A 13,103-nucleotide genomic window follows, 5' to 3' on the forward strand; every position below is an offset into this window, starting at 1 on the left:
TCGCTCGTTGCCTGATAGGAACAAAAAGGTTTCTTCTTCAGTTTGCTTTAGTTGCTCTTCGTGCGTCGTCTTACACCATTAATTTTCGTTTAAGCCTCCCTTTTCCCCGGGCTAAGTAAAGAGGATTATGTTATTAAATTTTAATAACTTTGGCCTCTAGAATGAATATAATGACCTCCAAAGAAATTCGCGAGTAATGCTAAAAGTAATTTGTGTAATAATGAACAAAGATTAACATTTTCAGTATAAATGCTAAGAGACCAGCTCGTAAATGAAAATAAATGATTGAGGTTTAATTCTGGTACTAGCTCTCATTTCGGGGTAATTGAAGCGAATAAATACATTTAGTACAAAATTTCGAACTGCAAAAATCAGAAGACATAATCTGCAGAACTACAGTAAGAGCAAACTACTCAGAATGGAAAACACTTTGAGTCAGAAACAGAACACACTATAAAGAATTCATGCTTTGAAAATAAATTGTAATTATTACAAAGTTTCAAGACCTATAAATAGTTAAAAGTCGTACACTGTAACGGATAATTTTGAACGTAAGACCTAATAGCGCACAAAGTATGAAACAAGAGTACAAATAAGAAAATTACTCTTCCTGCGAGAGGCTTAGGTTTCTAAATTTCAGAACTATGTTAGCATTGGTCATAATAAAGAAAACAATTTCCGAATTGCCGAAAGGTATTTGATTATTAAAAATCGAAAACACTTATTATTAATCTATAAGTATGGCAGCAAGGTACAATAAGAATTCACCAAGTTTGCTTTCGTTATCTATTGATTTCCGAATGATGAAAATCGTTCAGTGTATCCTCGAAGTAAAAGCATTATCATAACCATTTACATTCATAGCCACACTCGCCAACTACGAAATAACGTTGACGAGAGCGGATAGACGCCATTCGCAAAGCAAAAGGCCCAAGCAATGTAAAAAACGTTGAGGCTAAGATGGTGCTTTCTACAGGTGGTGTACCATGGAAAAATCATACTCTTTTTGCAATAGGCATTTGTATTCGACTAAGCTCAACATGGCATTCGCCAACTGCGAAATAACGTTGGCGAGAGCGGATGGGCGCCATTCAAAAAACAAAAAACAAAAAAACAAAAAAACAAGGCTCAAGCATTGTAAAAAACGTCAACCGAGGTGGTGGTTTCTACAGGTGGTGTACCATGGGAAAATCATACTCTATTTGCAATATGCATCTGTATTCCATTTGTCTCCATATGGTGCGTAATAGAGGACGCATAGAGTAACAGATTCCCTTTTTTCTGTATGAGGAGCATGACAATCTATAGGGCTCTTACGTTTTTTCGCCTACAGCCACACGACCCACTGGACGAATATGCGTTGAAATTCCTATGAAACAACTACCCCGTCCACTCTTCACAATGGGGGAATTCAATGAAAAGCTGTGATGTTCAGCTACCACATGCCCCGTGGGTCTGGTCACATGGTGATTTTTCCATTGAAAGGGTACATAGCTTTTTAATTTTTTCCATATGACACTTACGTATACTACAGTGCCGCACTGAGCGTTTGACATTCTCTGTGCTCTCCAGCTCTAACAGGCTGTGTTCGTTGAAGAGTGGCAGCAGATTGGCATTCTAGTGAACATTTTCCAGTGTGGGTCAACAAACGTGGATGCTTAACAAGGCAAACTGGACATTATAGAGCCAGAAAGCCGTATTTGAGCATACGGAAAGTCTCAAAGAGATAATGGATCATATTAGCTTTTTAATGTACCAAACTGCCGAAGAATCCATACAGAAGCCGAACGTACTCCATTACATGCAATTTTGTTTGAAGTCGCTTATGAGGAAAGATATAAAAAGGGTTCTGGAAATCTGGAAATCCAAACAAATTATAAAAATGGATGTACGTGCGCACGTATGTATGTACGTAGTTATGTATGTATGTATATTCCTAATCCACAGGACAGATTTCGACCAAATTTGGTAAACTTATCATTTTTTTTTTTTTTGTCTGGAAAGAATCACTGTTGGCTTAAGAACGACCAACCTACCAAACGGGTGGGGGAAGGAGTGAAAAGTATCTTAGTCACCCAGTATTTCAGAATGAGAGCGCCTAGAGGCTTGCAAAAAACTTTACACATAATTTCAAACCTTTGCGAAGCTTTTTCCCGCTGATGGCCTCCACAAAATAATGAAAGGCAAAATATTTGTCCCTTGCCACATTTTCGCTGTTCATGCAGTAAAATTGTCACATTAAGCACGGCGTTTTAATTTTTTTTTTACTACTAACAGCATCCGCTACACATTTTGTAGACAGAATTCACACACACCGCTGAGTGTAACTATAAAAATACGTATATCAATTTGCGGCTGATAGTCTAGGAGATATGAAGTCATAAACACTGAGATGAGTCAAAAACTGCCGCATCAAGCATGACGATTTAATTTATTACTTCTTTACTACTAAATCTATTCACAAAACAATTCGCAGGCGCTAGACACATATACCACTGGATATACCTGCAAAATTATACCAATGTACAGCACATAGTTCAGGAAATACAACGTCATAAATATAAGGTAGCGTCAAAGTGAAACTGCAGAGCGAAATTTACTAGACATACAGCTGAAATATCTGTACAAATAAGTGTGAAATATGTTGAATATATGTAAAATGTAAGGTGATTATAACTAAACGTAAACTTTCAAAACGCTGTAGAAATAACATCACTGGTCAGAATGACGACAAATTGCAACGGAATATTATCGGAGAAGGGGAAGAAGAAAAAAATAGTCTGAAAATTGATCAATAGATAGCGCTGCATGTGTCAGAATACGTAAATGAAAACACCTGTCAAGCGCACGACCTACTGAAGTTGGTATAAACACCCTGGGGACAGGGCTTTCCCTCACGCGTCTGTGACGTTCGTCATGACTGTCTCAATGCAGGATCGCGCTCTGCTTGTAAAGCTGTATTACAAGAATGAGGACTGAGCACACGTCACTCTGCAGAAGTTCCGGACACTGAAGGGTTTGAACAAAGGCGTCCGTCCGATGACTGCGTGGGTCTGGAGAAAATGATCCGGAAATTCGAAAAGACGGGTTCTTTTGGTGTGCAACCTGGTAGAGGGGGGAAACGAATTGATTCAACTTCAGTGGAAGCAGTGGCCACAGCAATGCAGGAGGAGACGAGTGGTGGTGTGCAAATGCGTAATGCACGGAGAATTGTCAGAACAGTTGACATACCCATCAGCACTGTGCGTAAAATCCTACAAAACATCCTTCTTTGCTGGCCATTCAAAATTACCATGTGCACAAGTTGCCTCCTGTTGTCCTACTAGCAAGAGAGACTTTTGCTTTAGAACTTCTTGCTCGCGTGGAAGTGGACAATGATTGACTGTGGAAGATTTTGTGGACAGACGAAGCCCACTTCTATCTGACAGGATATGTCAATACACAGAATTGTCGAATTTGGGCAATGGAAAATACACAAGCAAGACAACCAGTACCAGTTCATCCTGAAAAGGTCACTGTGTGCGGGTTTACGGCACCATTCATCATGGGGCCATTTTTTTCGAAGAGACAGGTGCTTCCGATTCTGTTAGCTGTACCGTCATTCTGATAAATGCTATGAGTGTCTCTTGCGCAACCACGTCATTCCAGCGTGGATCTGTGGATGGGATCATTTTTTGTGCAAGATGGCGCACCTCCGCACATTGCAAATCCAGTGAAGCAGCTGCTGAAGCGCCATTACGGAAATGCTAGAATTATCAGCGGCCATTTCCCTACAGCCTGGCCATCCCGATCACCTGATCTTAATCTGTGTGACTTCTGGCAGTTGGGTTATAGTGTTCCTATTGCAAACTTAGCTGCACTGAAGGCATGCGTTGCGCAATACATTCTGAATGTGACCCCAGGAACACTTCGACCAGTTGTGGAACAAGCTCTTTCTCGATTTCAGCTTGTTGCAGAGAACGGTGGGCAGCATATTAAACATGTTTTGCGCCTGACACACGGAAATTAATAATACGACTTGATTTTGATTGATGCTTTTTATGCGGTTTTTGGCCTCAGGACAATTAAAAACCGATTCTTCCCATCCGATGTGACATGACCTTGCCGTGGTGGATGGGCTTACGTAACTAACGGTATCACACCTGTACACCCACGCACACTGAGTAGTACAGTTTATTTAACATCAAACGTACACCTTAGGCATTGTTGTTTGATTCATTAGTCATTTATAGTCGACCACTATAAAATTATGATGCTTACAGCGCCATCTATTGTTACATTTTGTAACTATTTATTTTTCTTCTGCCATACGTTTTCCCCCTTCTCCGATAATATTCCATTGCAATTTGACGTCATTCTGACCTGTGGTGTTACTTCTACAAAGATTTAAAAGTTTAACTTTAATTATAATCATCCTATATACTTGAGACTAGTAGTAGGTGAATATGGAATGAGAGTAAGGAATGAAAGACGAAGCCGCCTGGTAGCATTTTTCACAGCTAACACGTGGTTCAAGAATCATAAAAGAAGGTTGTATACATGGAAGAAGCCTGGAGATACTGGAAGGTCTCAGATTATATAATGGTAAGACAGAGATTCAGGAACCAGGTTTTAAATTGTAAGACATTTCCAGGGGCAGATGTGGACTCTGACCACAATCTATTGGTTATGAACTGTAGATTAAAAGTGAAGAAACTGCAAAAAGGTGGGTATTTAAGGATATGGGACCTGGATAAAGTGAAAGAACAGGAGGTTGTAAAAAGCTTCAGGGATAGCATTAGGGGACGATTGACAAGAATGGGGGAAAGAAATACAGTAGCAGAAGAATGGGTAGCTTTGAGAGATGAAATAGTGAAGGCAGCAGAGGAGCAAGAAGGTAAAAAGACGAGGTCTTGTAGAAATCCTTGAGTAAGCGAAGAAATATTGAATTTAATTGATGAACGGAGAAAATATAAAAATGCAGTAAATGAAGCAGGCAAAAAGGAATACAAATGTCTCAAAAATGAGATCGACAGGAAGTGCAAAATGGCTAAGCAGGGATGGCTAGAGGACAAATGTAAGGATGTACAGGCGCATATCACTAGGGGTAAGATAGATACTGCCTACAGGAAAATTAAAGAGACCTTTGGAGAAAAGAGAACCAGTTGCATGAATATCAAGAGCTCAGATGGAAACCCAGTTCTAAGCAAAGAGGGGAAAGCAGAAAGGTGGAAGGAGTATATACAAGGAGAATATACAAGGAGTATATACAAGGAGTCTACACAAGGGCGATGTTCTTGAGGAAAATATTATAGAAATGGAAGAGAATGTAGATGAAGAAGAAATAGGAGATATGATACTGCGTGAAGAGTTTGAAAGAGCACTGAAGGACCTAAGTCGAAACAAGGCTCCGAGAGTAGACAACATTCCATTAGAACTACTGACAGCAAAACTCTACCATCTAGTGAGCAAGATGTATGAGACAGGCGAAATATCCTCAGACTTCAAGAAGAATATAATAATTCCAATCCCAAAGAAACCAGATGTTGACAGATGTGAAAATTACCGAACTATCAGTTCAATAAGCCATGACTGCAAAATACTAACACGAATTCTTTACAGACGAATGGAAAAAGTGGTAGAAGCTGACCTCGGGGAAGATCAGTTTTGATTCCGTAGAAATAATGTAACACGTGAGGCAATACTCAAAGTACGAGTTAGCTCAGAAAATAGATTAAGGAAAGGCAAACCTACGTTTCTAGCATTTGTAGACTTAGAGAAAGCTTTTGACAACGTTGACTGGAATACTCTCTTTCAAATTCTGAAGGTGTCAGGGGTAAAATACAGAGAGCGAAAGGCTATTTACAATTTGTACAGAAACAAGATGGCAGTTATAAGAATCGAGGGGCATGAAAGGGAAGCAGTGGTTGGGAAGGGAGTGAGACAGGGTTGTAGCCTTTCCCCGATGTTATTCAATCTGTAAATTGAGCAAGCAGTAAAGGAAACAAAAGAAAAATTCGGAGTAAGAATTAAAATCCATGGAGAAGAAATATAAACATCGAGGTTAGCCGATGACTTTGTCATTCTCTCAGAGACAGCAAAGAACCTGGAAGAGCAGCTGAACGGAATGGACATTGTTTTGAAAGGAGGATATAAGAAGAACATCAACAAAAGCAAAACGAGCATAATGGAATGTAGTCGAATTAAATCGGGTGATGCTACGGGAATTAGATTAGGAAATGAGACACTTAAAGTAGTAAATGAGTTTTGTTATTTGGGGATCAAAATAACTGATGATGATCGAAGTACAGAGGATGTAAAATGTAGACTGGCAATGGCAATGAAAGCATTTCTGAAGAAGAGAAATTTGCTAACATCAAGTATAGATTTAAGTGTCAGGAAGTCGTTTCTGAAAGTATTTGTATGGAGTGTAGCCATGTAGGGAAGTGAAAGATGGACGATAAATAGTTTGTACAGGAAGAGAATAGAAGCTTTCGAAATGATGTGCTACACACACCGTTGGGTGGCTTGCGGAGTATAAATGTAGATGTAGATGAATGCTGAAGATTAGATGGGTAGATCATATAACTAATGTGGAGGTATTGAATAGAATTGGAGAGAAGAATAATTTGTGGCACAACTTGACTAGAAGAAGGAATCGATTGGTATGGCATATTCTGAGGCACCAAGGGATCACCAATTTGGTACTGGAGGGCAGCGTGGAGGGTAAAAATCGTAGAGGGAGACCAAGAGATGACTACACTAAACAGATTCAGAAAGATGTAGCTTGCAGTAGGTACTGGGAGATGAAGAGGCTTGCACAGGATAGAGTAGCATGGAGAGCTGCATCAAACCAGTCTCTGGACTGAAGACCACAACAAATAACATACTTGAGATCTGCGTATGCGACAAAGCCACATGTAAAAAGCTCATCTTAAACCACTGGAACGATTTCGATTAAATTTGGTACACATATTAGTTAACCTGGGAAGATAAACCTTTTAGACAAGAACCCCAGCCTCTTGTTGAGATGAGAGTGATAACGTGAAGATATAAGGGAGGACGAGGAGATGGACAGAGACCGAGTGCAACGGAGCAGATAGGCAGGGATAGGAAGGGAAGGAGATGGACAGAGATAGGGGAGGGGGAAATGCACAAAGAGAAGGGAGAGGAGGATATGGACAGAGAAAGGAAAGAGGAGAAGACTGACAGAGAGAGGAGAGACAGGCAGAGAGATAGAGGAGGAGAAGATGAAGAGGGGAAAGAGGAAATTAACAGGGAAAAAGAGGAAGAGGAGATGGACAAGGGGCTGAAGTGTAGTTGAACACAGAAAGGGTGAGGATATGAATAGGGGGAGGGGTAGGAGGAGATGGACAGAGAAAGGGGAAGGAGGAGATGGAAAGAGGGGGTAGGAGGGAGTTTGAAAAGAAATGGGGAGGAGGAGATGGAGTTAGAGGAGGGACAAGGAGATAGACAGAGGCTGAAGGAGCAGGTGGATAGAGGGCGGAGGAGCATATTGGCAGAGAGAGAGGACTGGAGAAGATAGACAGAGAGAGGGGCAGATAGCAGTGGACATAGAATGTTGGACATAGAGGGAAAGGGTTGTGGAGATGGTCAAAAAGAAGGGGTAGGAGGAAATGGATTAATAAACTATTTGAATAAATACATAACTGGCCAACGTCGGGTAGTCAGCTGATATGGAATAAATGTGAGATCACTTGCCAACAGCGTTCACTACTTCATATAAATAAAGAGCCAGTCGTGTTTCATAAAAACGATATTTTCTGAATCAGTGCCGGTTACGTATTATTAGACAGTTTTCTTCAAAATATGTCATAACAACGTCTTTTACTGTCAGACAAAAATTTTCTCATTATGTTCGTATGGCAGGCATGGAATAAATCCATCCCGTTAATTTTTTGTGTATTTAGTCTCATGGCTACGGGGAGAGACAGCGTGGTGCATAATCTTGTTCTAAACGCCGTTTGTTGCAAGAAATACGGCAGTGGCAGTCGGTGGAGTGTACGCAGCGGTTCTTGTGAGCGTGCAGCAGGCTGAGGAACGAGTGGGAGATCCCAGGGGAGGTCGTAATTACAAGCGGGGGTGGGGGAGCGGCCGGCCTGGGCTGCGCTGCTGATTGTCGATACGGCGGCTCTGATTACTTGTCGCCTGGGACTGCGTGCCGCCTCGGCTTCCTGCCGGCAGCGACCGCCGTCTCCACCACCCGCTGACGACAGCTTCTGAACGGTCCCGTGACATTATGCATTAAACCTCTAAATGGGTGAAAAGCGGGCCAGCTCCCCATAAAATGTAATCGTATTTGGTGTTAATACTACAGGGTTCATGAAATCTCTAAGAAGGTGAGCGAATTGGTTAAAATACTATGCAAGAAGAGCTCGATTCATATTACTGATCGGTTACCACGATTCGAATTTGCCGTGTTTTCAACAACATGTCCACGGAAAAATCACCTGCGTCTTATTTCTCCAACACAGCCAGGGCATCGTCTTAGAAAATCTCGTTTTCTACATCTACAGGTACGCTCCGCAAGCCACCCCGCCGGGCATGGCCGAGGGTACCTCAGTATCGAACGAAACGCGGAGGATCCTGTCTGACACTCAGGCACAGATGATTTGATCAAATGAAACTGTATTGTTCCACGTAGATCCACTTGACTGAAGCGCCTATGAATGGGTTTCAGGCAGGATGCCCCATTTCATCCGATGCTGAGGCCCTATTCCGATGCAGTTCGAGAGCCTCTGTCATGCTGCTCTGGTTTATGAGGAATACCAAGTGTACTTTGGATAAAGGAGTGAGGCGTGCTACGGTAGTCCGTACAGTTGTGCACAGCCGCTGTGCCAGGGTGGCGTAGTGGTTAGCGCATCTGTGTAGTGAAAAGGAAACCTGGGTTCGAATCCCGACCTTGCTACACATTTACATTCCTCATTCCAGTATGCATATATACGTCTTGAACATCTATTAACTTCCATATGAACTCTAATTTCTCTGATATTCTGGTCGTGGTCATCTCGCGAGATATACATGGCCACTTGAAAAAGATCCAAGTCTGATTTTATTCCCGACGCACAAGCAACGTCAGCGCAGTCGCTACGATGGCAGCTTGAACTAACAACTGTAAACAACAGATGTGTATAAGTCCAATCATTTGTGAGTATACATTGTTAAGTAATCGGCGTGCGACGGTAGTGTGGCAACGCAGTTGTGCGACAGTCGTAATGGAGCAACAAACTCAACATCTCTAAATCAACTGTTCAAAACAATCAAGCCAATGTAGAACGCGAGTTGAACAACATCCCACAGGACTTGACTATTTCACGTGGTTGTATGAACATTTTGTAAGCAAGTGGGGATCCTACGTACAATTCCTGAACCATTGAAACTACCACCTCAACATTTGTACACTACTGGCCATTAAAATTGCTACACCACGAAGATGACGTGCTACAGACGCGAAATTTAACAGACAGGAAGAAGATGCTGTGATATGCAAATGATTAGCTTTTCAGAGCATTCACACAAGGTTGGCGCCGGTGGCGACACATACAACATGCTGACGTGAGGAAAGTTTCCAACCGATTTCTCATACACAAACAGCAGTTGACAGGCGTTGCCAGATGAAACGTTTTTGAGGTGCCTCGTGTAAGGAGTAGAAATACGTACCATCACGTTTCCGACTTTGATAAAGGTCGGATTGTAGCCTATGCGATTGCAGTTTATCATATCGCGACATTGCTGCTCGTGTTGGTCGAGATCCAATGACTGTTGGTAGAATATGGAATCGGTGGGTTCAGGAGGGTAATACGGAACGCCGTGCTGGATCCCAACGGCCTCGTATCACTAGCAGTCGAGATGACAGGCATCTTATCCGCATGGCTGTAACGGATCGTGCAGCCACGTCTCGATCCCTAACAGATGGGGACGTTTGCAAGACAACAACCATCTGCACGAACAGTTGGACGACGTTTGCAGCAGCATGGACTATCAGCTCGGAGACCATGGCTGCGGGTACCCTTGACGCTGCATCACAGAAAGCAGCGCCTGCGATGGTGTACTCAACGACGAAACTGGGCGCACGGGTGGCAAAACGTTATTTTTTCGGATGAATCCAGGTTCTGTTTACGGCATCATGATGGTCGCATCCGTGTTTGGCGACATGGCCGTGAACGCACATTGGAAGCGAGTATTCGTCATCGTCATACTGGCGTATCTCCCGGCGTGATGGTATGGGGTGCCACTGGTTACACGTCTCGGTCACCTCTTGTTCGCATTGACGGCACTTTGAACAGTGGACGTTTCATTTCAGATGTGTTACGACCCGTGGCTCTACTCTTCATTCGATCCCTGCGAAACCCTACATTTCAGCTGGATAATGCACGACCGCATGTTGCAGGTCCTGTACGGGACTTTCTGGATACAGAAAATGTTCGACTGCTGCCCTGGCCAGCACAGTCTCCAGATCTCTCATCAACTGAAAACGTCTGGTCAATGGTGGGCGAGCAACTGGCTCGTCACAATACGCCAGTCACTACTCTTGATGAACTGTGGTATCGTGTTGAAGCTGCATGGGCAGCTGTACCTGTACACGCCATCGAAGCTCTGTTTGAGACAATGGCCAGGCGTATCAAGGCCGTTATTACGGCCAGAGTTGGTTGTTCTGGGTGCTGATTTCTCAGGATCTATGCCCCCAAATTACGTGAAAATGTAATCACATGTCAGTTCTAGTATTATATATCTGTTCAATGAATACCCGTTCATCATCTGCATTTCTTCTTGGTGTAGCAATTTTAATGGCCAGTAGTGTATATTTTAACCTAATCCAGTATCGAAACTTTCTCAAATGATGGAGTATGTGAAAGGAAGAAATATGTCGCCCGACTGTTCTTTCAACATACGCTTTCGGAGTTTCAATAGTAGCTCTCTCCATGATACACAGTATGCCTCTCTTGTAGCGTTTACCATTGTATCTTCTCGAAGGCCGAATAAACGATCCCGTGATGAAACGCAACACTCTTCTCCACTCTTGTGTTAATTCAGCGCGGTGTGGGTGCCATACTCAGGAATAAGAGAAGAAAACATATCACAAAGATATTATCCTAACAGGACGGAGATCGGTAGATGTGCTATACATACTCAGACGAACAAATGAATACATTTTCACAAATATTAGATCATTTATTCAACAGTAAGATCTTCGCAAACTGAGCAAGTCAATAACTCGTTGGTCCACATCGGACCCTTATGCAAACAGTTATTCGCCTTGGGACTGATAGATAGATTGTTGGATATCCTCCTGAGGGATATCGTGCCGAATTCTGTCCAACTGGATCGTTAGATCGTCATAATATCGAGCTGGTTGGAGGGTCCTGCCCATAATACTCCAAACGTTCTCAATCTGGGAGCACGAAGACAAACAGTAGGAGCTCTCGTCGTGTGCGTTGGGCATGATCTTGCTGAAACATAAATCTAGGATGGCTTGGCATGAATGGCAACAAAACTGGACATGGAATATCGTCGACGTACCGCTGTGCTGTAAGGGTGGCGCGGCTGACAACCAAATGGGTCCTGCTATGAAAAGAAGTGGCACCCAAGACCATCACTCCTAGTTGTCGGAATGTATGGCAGGCGACATTCAGGTTGGTATCGCAACGCCATCTAGGACATCTGCAGACACATCTTAGAGCCGGAATCTCCTTAACTAAAGCAGAATTTTGTTCAGTATTGAGTTCCACTTCGAACTGAGCCTCGATGAACCGCGAAGTTGTGTCTGGAGAGGCCCAGGACTGCAATGGATACCAACCTGACTGCAGCCCACCATACGACCAGCCACCCAGGAGTGGTGGTCTGGGGTGCCATTTTCATAGAAGAATGGTTCAAAATGGTTCAAATGGCTCTGAGCACTATGGGACTCAACTGCTGAGGTCATTAGTCCCCTAGAACTTAGAACTAGTTAAACCTAACTAACCTAAGGACATCACAAACAACCATGCCCGAGGCAGGATTCGAACCTGCGACCGTAGCGGTCTTGCGGTTCCAGACTGCAGCGCCTTTAACCGCACGGCCACTTCGGCCGGCCATAGAAGAATCCCTTTGGCTGTCTTCCGCGGCATTCTAACAGCACAGTGATATGTCGATAAAATTCTGCGCCCCGTTTAGTTGCCGTTCATGGAAAGCCATCCTAGACTTACGTCACCACGAAAATACCTGTCCGCACATGGCGAGAGTTTCTGCTGTTTGTCTTCGTGAATGCCAAACCCTACCTGGGCCAGCAAAGTCACCAGATCTCTGCCGCCAACTGAAAACGTTTGGAGCATTATGGGCAGGGCCCTCCAACCAGCTCGGAATTTTGACGATCTTACGCGCCAGTTGGATAAAATTTGGCACGATATCGCATGGGATGATATCCAACAACTCTATCAATCAATACTAAACCGAATGACTCCTTGCATAAAGGCCAGAGGTGGACTAACATGTTACTGACTTGCTCAATTTGAGAAGCTCTTTCTCCTGGATAAATTGTCCAATTTTTCTGAAGTAGTAATTATTTATTTGTGTGTACCCTATTTTTGAGGGCATTAAAAGCCCGGCCGAAAGAGTGTTTCTCCAGTGTATCACAGTATTACATTTCTTTAAAACTCTTCCACTATGTTGCAAGTCTGACAGGTAGTTTTCCTACAGTTTGTTTTATGTGGTCATCCACTTTATGTCGCTAAATCTGAACTTTTTTTTCAGTTTAGGTCTAGAGCCTCGTAATAACCTGCGAAATACCTATATCACCTACCCCCTTGTATCTCGTGCAACAACACATAAATAACAATTATTATCCAAAAAATAAATGGATGATATCATTTCTTTCAAGTACAATGAAAGATGAGCAAAAAAATGTTGAAATTGATGTAACTGTCCTGGGACCGGGTGATGAGAACCTGGATGGAAATTTGGTCACTACTTACCACGTTGAATGGGATAATTATCGAACTGAGGCAGAACATTGTGTAGATGTGAACCGTGGGATCAGAAATACCAGAGTATATGTTGACAATATGGTGCTATAGAAGTATATAACAAATTAACATATAATGTAACAAATGAAGAGATACTAAAAG

This window comes from Schistocerca nitens, chromosome 1, assembly GCF_023898315.1.
Source record: "Schistocerca nitens isolate TAMUIC-IGC-003100 chromosome 1, iqSchNite1.1, whole genome shotgun sequence".
NCBI lineage: Eukaryota > Metazoa > Arthropoda > Insecta > Orthoptera > Acrididae > Schistocerca > Schistocerca nitens.